Source organism: Euwallacea similis, chromosome 7 (assembly GCF_039881205.1).
Source record: "Euwallacea similis isolate ESF13 chromosome 7, ESF131.1, whole genome shotgun sequence".
NCBI lineage: Eukaryota > Metazoa > Arthropoda > Insecta > Coleoptera > Curculionidae > Euwallacea > Euwallacea similis.
In genome coordinates this window covers 3,569,949-3,582,808 of record NC_089615.1, presented here as the reverse complement: position 1 = coordinate 3,582,808, position 12,860 = coordinate 3,569,949, and the positions used below count along the sequence as shown (strand labels likewise).

Below are 12,860 nucleotides of genomic sequence, written 5' to 3'. Positions count from 1 at the left end.
ACAGTGTATTAAACATATTCTTTATAAATATAATACATTATACATACAGGGTAGTTGATAAGGATGTTTCGATATTTAATGAGCTGATTCTCTGGATTGTTCTAAGACGAAAATCTTATATAAACATATGTCCTAAAATAAGTTGTTTCTGAGATACAGGGTATTAAATATTAAGAAAAATATTTTATTTTTCTTTATATTTTCAAAATGGCGTTAGATATTTTATTGAAACTAGGTATATCTACACAGTAGTTCAAACAGTACTTTTCCTTACTGTGTAAAGAAAAATGGTGTAACCATAGGCGTGCGTAGGGGTTGTCATGTTAATTCTTATAGAGGAATGAGAAGTACGTCACTGGTATTTTCCAAATTGGATAAATTTTTTTAATGACTGATTCAAAATACACGAAATATGTCTCTTGCGTTTTTTTGTTGTGATAAGTCATTTTTGAGAAAAAAAATATGTCCCAATGAAAATCTATACTGAAAATAATAGCAAATTTGTTAAAGAAATAAAGTTGGCCATGGAAAACAAATGAAGTATTACGTACGTATTCCGTTGTTATTTTTCCAAATTTATGTTGCTTTATATTTTCAAAATACGAAGAGATATTTTATTCTTCTTAATATTTAACATTCTGTATTTTGGAAACGATTACTTTTAGGACATTTCAGAGAATCAGTTCCTTCAATATCAGAACACCCTCACGGACCACCCTGTATATTTGTGTGAACAATTAAATTACAGTTTTCGCAAAGTTCTACATCATATTTTACACGTTTGATAGACATTATGGAGCTACAATTCTCACCGGCGCATTGAATTTTTTTTTGTTTTAAGGCACAGACACTAATAAGTGACCTTAACCATCGAATCTGATATCACCAGACATTCTGCAAAATGATTTGTTTAGAGACATGCGTTTTGCAACACGTCTTGGTTTGAGTCCCAATAAAACTTTTTTCCAGATGAGTAATGGTACCTTGTTAGTATAAGAATGTTTAAAAAACAACGAATTTTATCGGTTGTTATTTCTGGAGAATTTTTAAAAACTGCATACTTTGTGGTTTCTGACTGAATGTATAAAGTAATATTATTATCAAAAAAGAACTAAAATATTTCAACAGGCGTCAGTGCTCGATACATATCATTCTAATCGGTCTGAGAAAAATCAAAAACCGTTGCTTAGAGGTTTCCAATTATCCAATCAATATTCTCGTAATCAATCCTTTTTGCTGAGGTGAATTGTTGATTTTCTTGTTGCTGTTGCTGACTTTAAAATTTTTCAATACTGGATTCATCTTCTTTGTTGCCAACGCAAGATTCTTACAAAACTGCAAGTGAAACGGGTGTCAAAAATTGATTTTCCGATAAATTATCCACTTAACCCCTACAATCTTCATCTGTATTTCCGCTTGCATCGGGAGGTTTTAAGTAAGTGGTAGCAACATTTAAATTATCTTCAAAGGCTATTTCGAGCGCTTTTTCTAGGGTAAGGTCACCACTATAACAAAAAGGAATACTGGTGTCTTGGAGGACTGACGTGTCCATACGGCAACACTCAATTTAGAATTATTAACACTAAGTAAAAGTAATTTTCAATACGATAATTTCCTTCTAAAGTACTAGATTTATCTGGCTCAATAAAATAATGTAGGCGAGGCATAAAATTGCACTTTTATTATTGTATTTGGGAGTACTTACACTAAACTTATATCCATTTCGATGACATGAAAAACATAATAAACGTTCTAGAAAATAGAAAAATATCACTGAAAAAAACTGATAACTAGAAGAACGACGTATGCTACATATTTCAGAACTACTGTTTCAAATGTAAACCTATTGGAGATGTAGGGGAATTCCCCGATACAATTTCAACGTTGCCAAATGGTAAGGCAAGTTCTTGATGGGTTAACTCACATAGTACTGAAAAAAGAGATCCATGGGGATGTTGTCCTAAGGTTAGTGTCCCGAACAAATAATACATTGTAAAGAAGGATTATATACTGGCGGGCATAGGGGTTATAAACTTTTTGAATGTAAATGCTTGTTGTATGCAAATCTAAACCTTCAGTGGCCTTAAGGGATTCCAAGAAGAGATCATCGGTGGCGCTTTCCTTTGAGCCATAGCACATTTTACCAGTATTTTTTTGCCGTCTTTAGTATACTGCACACTGTTTTGAACCATCTAAATAATGCTGAAAGAATCACAACCAACACTTAGCAGAATGATATAATGTTAAGAGGGGAGCTAAGCTCCTAGTCAACGCGTTTTTGCCAGGCGACGAAAACTAACTAATTTGTCTGGTTTTAGGCAGCATTCACGATACAGGGGGGTCCCCATGTCGTTGCTCCGAATTTATAGCGTTGTAATGGGGCCAAGTGTTTCCTCAATTCGACGACCCATCACCATTTTGTCTTCTGTGAGAGGTCGCCTTGTCCCGTTCTCATATAAATCGGACTTAAGCCCTCGCGAATCCTTTGTCTGGTGATTTAGAAAAATGCCCTTCCAAATGGAATCCGGGACTGTTTTATAACATTATTACCTGTGATTGTTATGTTTGAGTAAATTTATTGCCATGGGGGAGATGCTTCGGGCTTTTTATTTTATTTGCAGGCTGGCTTTATGTTGATATTTATCGGTATAAGGCCATGCAAATAAAAGACTCACCTCCTTTTGCTCGCGACAGATTTAACGACCTTATTTTATTTTTCCGTCGCTACTTTTCGGATTGAGTTTGTTTCGTGATGAGTTAGAATATAATTGGATGACGATGTTCGCTCTTGAAACATAAAATCCGCCTCGTTTCTTCGGCAGTAACAATCTCCTCGACAAAATCAAAAACCAAACTAAACGAGCTCTAAAATTAAGCAACCGTAAAATCCTGCCTCAAATAATATTCTCACGTTCCGAGATTTAAGTCGGCTGACCCAAGATGGCTCTTGGCGATCTTCCGAGTGCCTCAACAGCTGCTTACAAGTGCATTACTTCGGGTCCGTCGAGCGCGATAACGTATTATTGAGTAGAACAACGGGGCCTCAGGTTATTTGTGTTCCGTGATACCTTGGCCAGGAGAGGATGCTCTCCTTTATCTCCACAAGAGCTACTAGTCGTGTCTAAATGTTTATTCAAATTATAGGCCTTTCTGGCGGATCCATTGTTTATGTATGCCCTACGACTTGCATTTCTGGGATGGTCACAGAAATCAAGTTATACGATAGAAGTCATGCGAATAACGCCATGTCATACGTCGTATATGGCGAAAATGATAATTTTCATTAGTGGACTAGAATTTCATGAGGTGTCCGGAAAAGCGCATTTTCCCGTGCTCTCGCGGCGAAGATGTATTTTCTTAGTAGTAGCTCAGCTATCTGGAAAAAACTTATTTTCAGTTCGTATAATGAAAAATACTACGTTCAAGGTGATTTCATGAAGTTGTGCAATCATGTCGTACGTGCGTTAAAAAGGCCACAAGCGTACTTTTAAATATATGCATTGATCAGTATGTTAAGTTTTGGGGTCCGGGTAAGGAACAGTACAGTGAAGACAGTCTTTCAAGGGATTATCCAGTGATTCGCTTTGCCTAGCTTTACTTTTGGTTCAAGTAATACCGTTGTACCTCATCTGGTATTATTCATAGTGCAGTCGTTTATGAATGTTTTTATGGATCAGTAGTTCGGTATCTGTCCCAGTTTGATTTTGGTTTCCACGAACATGCAGCAGTCAGTATCATTACGTTCTATGTAATTTGAAATCATTTTTTTTATGGTTTAGTTTGTTGATGTTGTCTTAAAGCAAATAAAGTGAATGGTGAGATGGTTTGTTTAGTTTGGTCGCAGGGATTTATCTGGGAGCTCGTGTCAGGCAGAACCATTAAGATATATACATATATGGGTGCCCAAGAAAATAGCCGAGGTGTCCACCAACTCCCATTTAGTTAAATAACCCATAAAATAACACTTTCACAGTTGAGTTGTTGAGGCGTCTTACCCCAAGACTCGTTACGTAAGCAGAAAAAAGGGCAATTTTTTAAATCGAGCCCCGGCTGGATCTCTATCGGGATCGCAGGCTTTCATTAATAATATCGACGGTCGCATCTGCGGCAAAATATCCCCCTTAAGGCTGATGTCTATAAATCGCCATCTAACTTTGGGCTCTTCTCTTTGAATGCTAATTAACGTTTGGTTCTGCCATTAGTCTAATTAAAGTGCCATTCCGGTACCTTATCTTGTCAAGGCGAATTAAAAAGGCACCCTAGCTGGATGGGCTCGGAGCTTTTGGCTTGTAAGCCGTTTTATTCGCATTAGTGCCAACCTCAGTCCAATAAACTGATTACATCGGTAATTTTATATGAAAAACCTTTTCTGGTTTTCTAAAAGAGTCTATGGAAGTCATTCTATTTTTGATTTTGCTCTTGGCATGTAATCTGTGCATGTGTATACATTTAATTATCGTTATATTTAAACCGCTCTTCTAGCGCTACGAGGTATTGAGATAAGTAATTGCTGGCCTAGAAAATTTGGGATACCCTGTACGTTTATGTGGACATAAATTAACTTTATGGCGGTGGCTTAAAATTGAATATTAAGTCATATAAATCCATTTTGTAGGTAAAAAGTGATAATAGCAAAAATGCTACTTTAAAAAAAATAGTTTTCCCAACCACGTCTGTAACTTACAAGGCACTTTTGCAAGTTTTCAGTTTTTCTTTATATTTCTAAACTATTGGACTTTTCTTTAATTTCAAAGAGACGTTTGTTGAGAAATAAATTCCACAACTTTGCCACGATTTAACCGGCGCTGTTTCTTATAGTTTTCGATGTCCCAATTGCAAGTTCCGACTTTGAACTACCCCGTATTGTGATTTGCAAAACATCTTTTGAATAATCGAAAAATCCTTCAAACACCCTTTAAAAAATAATTAAAAGTTACATGTTAACACACAATAAAAATAAATGCTTGAATTAGATATTGATAACATCAATTAACTTTGTTCGACCTACAGGACTATGCTACATTTCATATGATCATGATCCATATTTTCGTCTTATAAATGTATTTCGGTTGCAACTTATCAGGTGGTCCTGGTAATGACTAAAGCAATATTTCCGCAACTATTCATGTCCTGCAGGAATTATTTCGCATGTTGGCAACTTCTCATTATAAAGCAAAGGAGGATGCTCGTTAGTGCTGCAGGAATGGACGCGGCGGTCACTCAAGGGACTCCTCAGGTACCGTACATTCTCATCATGTTACGTCTGGCCCTTCCCATTTTCTAACAGTAAATTTAATGTTAGCATGGGGTTAGTCTTGTTTTGTATATTAGGATCTATGTTTCATTTCGTTCGGCCTCGCATGTGGTCCAGTTTAAATTCAGGTTTAAGACCATAATCAAATCAAATCCGCCTTAACTCAAGATTCATTTATAAACTGACGCTGAGAAAAACCAAAGGAAAAGCCACTTAAGGGTTTCCATGTGGATGCGCTTGGTTGATCGCGCGTTCCACGGGGCTGATTTAAAATCGTACCCCCGGAATTTTCAACGGTGGGGAGGTTAAAATAAATTTGATTTTTAAGCTACATAAAAGTTGTCATAAATATGCTTTTAGGGCTGGGAATAAAGGAATTGTTTAAGTAGATTACGCCCTGGGGTCAACGTTTAAAATTTTCTTTTATTAAGAGGCACAGAAGTGTGAGAGGCAGAAAGCTTTGTGGAAAAGAACTGCTTATTGAGAAATTTTAATCCCATTAAAACCTCAAGCTAGACTGGATTTTTTGGTAGCAAATGCATTCAAATATTTCTTTACGACTGGAAGTTCCGCGTTTTAGTCAGTTCGCACAGCAGAGGTGTAATACAAACGTGGTAATGAGTCCAGAGGTCAGGCCAGTGTATTTACCCGACTAATAGCCAATTCATGGTCCTCCTAGCAGGCCCAAGCTCTCCAATTAGGCCCCGGTTTATTTACAAACAGACCGAGCTCTGTCGAGGAAACAGTCTTACGTAATTGCTAATTAAGTTGCGGTAGTTCTCGATATATTAAACCTCAAAAGGTTCTTTTCATGTCGAGGATTTTAAGAGGTGTGCTTTTAGAGAAATTTTAAGCTCGGGAGGCGCTCAAAAAACGGCCATAAAGAAGTAACTTCCCTCCCTTAAATTAGGAGCATACCCACGGGCAGATTTATAACTTTCTATGCAGGTGTGTAAGTTATACGGCCCCGAATAAAACACGAAATAGCTCGCGTCTCGTCGGGCCCTTTGATTTATTAGCGGTCTTCATTAAATACTCGCGGTTTTCCGTTCTACCACGCATCATATTACCGCTTCTCAGCCGTAAATTCGGAAGGTGAAAGGAACGAAGAGGTTCAAAATGTGCGGAGGCAACATTTCCCTTTAATATTCACGAACGACCTAGCGACGAACAAAAATAGTCAAAATTCTATATACTTACTGCTAATCCACAATTTGACGCAAACTAGCAGGAAGCCAAACAGAGCTATTTTTTAACCTTGCCTTCAGATACTGTAAAACCACATCTGATGGCCTTCACCAGGGGTTTGATATACGCAAATAAACTGGCCTGATTTACATAGAGACCTAGTGGCGTCAGCTTGGGGGACATAAAAAGATGTGAAAGACTGCCCAGAAGGAAACCGTGTCCGGTCACAACAACTGTCACCGCCTGAAGAAGCTGCATACATATGCAAACACGATGTGGCTGTTGATTTTTCTTTGTCCAGGTCCGTATTTTACGGGCTAGACACCAAAAAAGAAGGCACAAAAGCCAAATTTTTGAAACTGAATACATATTTTGTTTGCCCGAAGCAGAAAAGAATTCTGCAAGTCAAGTATTTAGATGGTTTTATGATATTGATTGATCTGAAAATGTATTAAGCAAATTTGCACCAACTTGACTTAATTCACTGCTCTTACCGTTATTAAAATATTCACACTCAGGGAAGAATTCTGATGATTTTTGATAAAAATTCCAGCTTATCAGTATAAATAATTAAACTTGCGACGTCAAGTCAATCTTGAACGTATTTTAAATACTAATTTGTACTTATTGCGGTCCAGGAACAAACGTGACGGCATGGACAACTCCAGAGATTCCATCCACTGTCGCCCTTATGTAAATGTGGCCGTCACAAACCATAACTTATAAGTATTGGAATCACTACAAGGCTCTATTAGAGGGTCACTTTGAATTATTTACAAGGCCCTTCCTTTGCGGATATTTCTATGGAAATGGGCTTGAAATTGGCGGACGGATGCCCCTTATGGCGAAGCAAATGATGCATAAACCGATTTTTCCGCAGCTTTTAGCTTTGGATTATATTTTCATCGCAAATACTTTTTATCGATAAGTGAGTAATGAAGAAGGCGACACCTTCAAATGGGCAATGACAGAGGCTTTCCAATCGAAAACAAACATAGGTCAGAGGCTGGATGGCCCATATCATCCTAGTCGACGTGAAATCCTAGGGGATCCGTCTCACGACAATAGTCGGCCCTCGGGAGCACAGAGACTCTCTCAACAGGGTTTGACAGCGTGGAAAGTGTATAAGAGACAATTAAGCCTATTTTATCTACTCGAAGTCAAATAAATTAGTGTTGGTGACGTAGTGGCTGATGGAATAAAAGCAAATTTTCGGTTGCCTTTTCCAATATGGCATGTCGCCTTTGATCACGTTGAAAGAATTATTTCAAATCCATTTAACGTGGGAGTCGGCGTCGCGTATGGCAGTCACGAAAAAGTTTCGCGAAACTCAAATAATCGCTAACTTTTTCTTGGACCGTATCGATTTGCTGCTCCAGTTCACCCTAATTTTTTTAACGTGAAAAGAACAGGCTTCCGGGATTCCACAAATTCTTATGAAAATATCGCGTCGAACAAACTGAGAATCCGTAGATTAATGTACGATCGTGTGATCTGCTTGAAACGAAACCGACGAGACTATTCTTTTTGAAAAAAAACTCTGGTGAAAAAAGTATTCAAATAAATAAAACGGCTGTCGAGACATAATGAAAAAGGATACACGCCATTGTCTTGCCACAAAAACTTTTTACAATATAATTGCCGACGTAAAAGGCAGACGAATAAAAAGATAGCATTTTCAGAGATGTCAAAAATGCTCGAGACACTAACACCCCTGCATACGAAGCAAGGGTGAAAAAGGGCCATTGTCCATTCGGGCCTATCTTGTTCGCCGGCAACTTTTGTCAGTTTGACAACCGGACACGATTTCGTATTTTTCCCGTGCCCTGGAGAAAAATATTAAAAGTACATTTTAACATATGCGACCCTTCAAGGAAGCGCCTTTGTGTTTTATACGGACGCTTGATGTATTGTCTGCAATTCATTAAACATCCAGCCTTAATATAAAGAAAATAAGCGTGTATCGTCCATATTCATAAAGGGCGCATAAAAATTGTTTTTTAAACGATTTGAATAAATCAGGGAGCGATTTTGCGATGTGCAAATAAATTTATGGGAAAAGAGGTCCGCTATTTGCAAACAGGAGCATATGAATGAAAATAGCTGGTTCAGGGATACAAAACAGGGGAAACGCGTTAAGGCATGAAAGCCGCTAAGGAGGGAAAAATGTGAAATCAAATATGGAAAGCGGGAAGCGGAGCCATTTGCATCAGTCTTTGCAGATATTTTTTCAGGTGATGAGTATCAATGTACATATCTAATCTTATATGGACCAAAAAAGTGTCAGCCATTTACCTGTGCCAGCAGTCGTTTGAATAGCGAAACAGATTTTCAGGGGTAGTACAATAAGTGCCATGAAAATTTTGGAAATGTGCACGAACGCGATTTGGGGTGAAGAAATGCACGAGTGCCCATAGTGCATGAGTGATATTCGGAGGGGAATTTTACGGAGAACCAAATGCTATGTTTTTGTGACATTTTTATAGAATTCTCCACTTGTAGGAATTGAGAGAAATTTAACCGCGATAAAGCTTTGTGATAGAAATTTTATCGCGATCACACTGTGTATTATGTTTTTCATTCTGGACCTAAAAGGAGGACTGTCAATCCTCAACTGAAAGTCGAAAGGGCCAGAATCGGTGGAAAATTTAAACAAAACAAAAGTCTTTTAACAGCAGTTAATTACAATAATTGAGAGGCGATTGAAAACGCGGGGAATTGCCGAGTCTCCCAACTCTTTCGGTTCGAAATGGAATTGCCGGAAACTTTCACCGACTATAACAACGATTTTAAATAACACATAAAATTAAGTCGGAGCTTTCAGATCCAGTTACTCGAAAGCAGCAGGTACAGACGTTACGGCGAACAAATAAAATAAAATCGAAAAGAATAAAACTACGGAAGGATTTGTAGGCTATTACTAAACGAATTTTACACCTATTTAACTTTAAACGGCACCGGGAAAAAGAGAAATGGAATCGGTTAGAGTCAATGAAGACGAAACGGAAATGGCTTCGGGGGTATTTTCATTTCAAATTTAGCGTAAGGAGTATTTGTTTTTTTGCACTTTACTGTTAATTTTATTGAAAATTAGAACTATACCGCCAATGCTATTTAATGGGCTTAGTTGTACATTACACTGTAAAGTTTTAGACAGGGCCTTATTTGCTTGAATTGAGTAAACTAAATTAGGAAAAATTGGTGCTAATTTGATGGTCAAGAAGACAACATAACCATACAAATGATCTTACATCAAAGCCTCTTGGACTAGTCTCTTGACACTGGAACACCTTGTTCTTGAGTTATAAAACATGTCGCTAATTCCAAAACTAACCATATCGCGTCCATTTTACTACCCTATTACTGAGAATTGGTCGTTTTCCTACCTACGCTCAGACATATTTATTATGCCCCAGAATATGCCGGTCAGGACCTCAACTTTGGCTCAATATTTTATTGAGAAGATCCCGGGAGGCTGCGGATGGTACAGACAAGCCCATGTTTTTATTAATACTTCTCCCAACTCTTCGCTTTCCAATCCTTCAATTTTCAAAATTCTACCTCTTTCGTGGTGCTTAAATTCTGCAGCTCGCTGGCAAGTTTTCCTTACTTAGCAATATTGATTAGGAACTCTTAAAAATGGAACATTTCCGTTAATAGTGACGAGGCAAATGACCAACTTTAACCATCTCGCATCTGCAAATGTTTTGCAGAATGAAAAATTCCTCTGTTTGCGATTCATCTAGTGTTGGTCAGGAAAACCTGAAAAGACGGAATATTGGAAAAACGGTTTTTAAAACTCGAAGCAATGAAACTAATTCGTTAAAGCTTAAGATTGCCTTCCTTTCTGCTTAATATTGTCAGCACGTGATCGTTCTCTCCCTTCAAATCCCAAATATACGACAAAAATCCGGGGATTAACCGAATGTTTATGAGGATTGGCTGCCTTATGGAAGCAGTTAACGAATCCGTGTATATTAGAGATTTCAGTGCAGATGTTTTGATTTTCTGCGTCATGACGATTTTTCCGCCTCAAACATAAACGAATTTCAAGAAATTTGATATAAAGCACGGGGCGATATAAATTAGGACATAACGCCTAAACGGTGTATATCTTGGCGGTCTCGAATCCGAGTCATAACTTTGACGAAGTAATCCCACGCTAGTTAGCTCTAAGAGATTAAAGAGCTTTGGGAAAGTCCGACACAAAATAATGCCACTGGGCGGCAGAGAAATGCCGATACTAACTCAAGCTGACACCCAAATTCACAGACACATGTTGGATGTCATAAAGGGGGTTTGGGCGAAGATACATGGCGCACCTTAAGACCTCGATGGCTCTCTAGCGTTGCGATTACGTCTACTCTACTACGTCGGAAATATTAAGAGAGATTATTTATTGCTCGGCTACATGCACTGGAGAGACCTAAAATTTGTATGAAGTTACTTAGTGCTATCTAAGGCTTGTAAAATTCAATGTATTCGGGCGAAAACTTCTACCCCTCATAATGTGCCAATAAAGATCTGTTCGATAACAGCGCTTTGTGTCAGAAAACAAGCGCCCCGCTAATGTAACGCCACTCAAAATATCTAATAAAGGAGCTTTTTGAGCTTACGCAGTGTTAAAATGCAGTAAAAACCTGAGCCCTAAGCGCTTAGTATGTCTACTTTATGTATCGCGGTCTATGTCGGTGTTTAGCCCCCCTTAAGGGGCGTTTTTGTGAGCGAGAATACACTATCTTTATTATTTTATGATTATAATGCACTCCGAGCTAATAATTTACTTCGGCACGGCTTTATTTCGTATAACCTCCATTTTTAACGTCCCTGTTAAGAGCAAAAAGAGGATTTTTTATCGCATTAATGTGAGGATTTTATGAGCTCCAGCTAACGAAACTGTTGCTTGGGGATTTGATGGTTTTAAGTTATCCTTTAGAATTTTTACAGAAAATTGAGGACGTGATGTTAGTCAGGTAATTGTAATTTTAAAGTTAAGAAGCAAGACGTTAAATAAACGTAAAATGAAGGAGGTTGTTAATATGTCAAAAAACAATGGATAATCATTCATTGAGGGAGTGAAAATGAGCTCTAATGATGAAAACAGCACTCTGGACAGTCGGCTTGGCTGCAAGCGACACTAGTTGGACGTTATATCTTCTAATGATTTTGATGGGTTGCATATTCTTTGGTGCATCATGGTGCAAATAAACGACGAATGATGATAAGGTGGAAGGGCACCTCAAAGCTCTGGAAGGTCATCTCATATCAGCGTTATGCGAATATAATGAGCAGAATGGCCTGATCCCATATAATTTGGCCATCAACTCAGCAAGAAAAGCTCGTATTTTGCCATGTGCACAACCAGACAAGGGCTTTTAAATTCGCCGAATTCTACAGCTATATTTAATTTATGAAAGATATAATTTAACTTTTAATCGGCAATCATAACCTCTCTAGCAGAGAACCAGTAAGTGAGCAGCAGTAAAGAGTTTCCAGGGAGAAAGACCCCAGAAATGTTTATGGCTAAAATAAAGAATCCGTCACGTCTATAAGGTCAGGTAACTGAATCTTGCGACGTGAGCTGAAGTTTTAAATAACTCGGAGTCCTGCGATTTTTTCCAGTCACGCACTAAAAGTCTCTAAGACTAATAAGACGTACCTTTTCCCTGCCTCTATTTGACCCCGCAAAGGGAATTACTTGTTAAGATCAAATAAACCCACACCGGGTCGCCCTAAAATGAAATTGCCAAGTGTAAGTGGCTAAGTTTTTCCTAGCTACCTTCCGGAATATTTAGGTCACTCGTATAGGTCTAATTTGGTATCTACGAATAATAACTCTGAGCCTATCAAAACAGGCCCGGGGTTAATCAGTGTATCCCGGAACGCATATATTACGAAAGTAATTTAGTAATATGACAAGATAAATACAAAATCCGTACAAGTTAATCCTGTAGCGCTCCTGGTGGCGTCCTCCAGGGAGTATCGGTCTAAGACAGCGGCATCTCATTTATCCTGCAGGACCAGCAGCAGGAGCCGAACCGAAGCCCCGTTCGTTCTACCTGGAGAGCTCAATTAAAAACCGATTAATTACTGAATAGCTAAAATCGAACTAAGTTGTCGGCCCTGGCAGAGAGTATGATTTGTGGGCACCGATATTGCCTGTTAGGGCTTGACGGCCCTCCCATTACCATTTGTTTCGGAATTAATTGCTATTAAATTGGGTTTGTAAAACAGTCCGATATCTTAAGGTGATTTTAATTTATTTATCGACCAAAACCCAGTTCGCTTTATGGCAATAAAATTTATTAGGAAGAATTGGAAATCATCCATACAAATGTCAACAATGCACCAGACACGGCAGAAATAAAAGAGCCAAATACAAAAAGGTTATAATGGATTTACGGGAAAGCAGCCGGTG

General features: G+C 38.2%; 1 protein-coding gene across 2 annotated transcripts in view; it reads left to right on the top strand.

Moving 5' to 3' along the window:
• Window positions 1-12,860, top strand: part of LOC136409952 (myelin transcription factor 1) — a 116,120-nt gene that overhangs the window by 19,091 nt on the left and 84,169 nt on the right. The gene's annotated exons all lie outside the window — the stretch shown is intronic.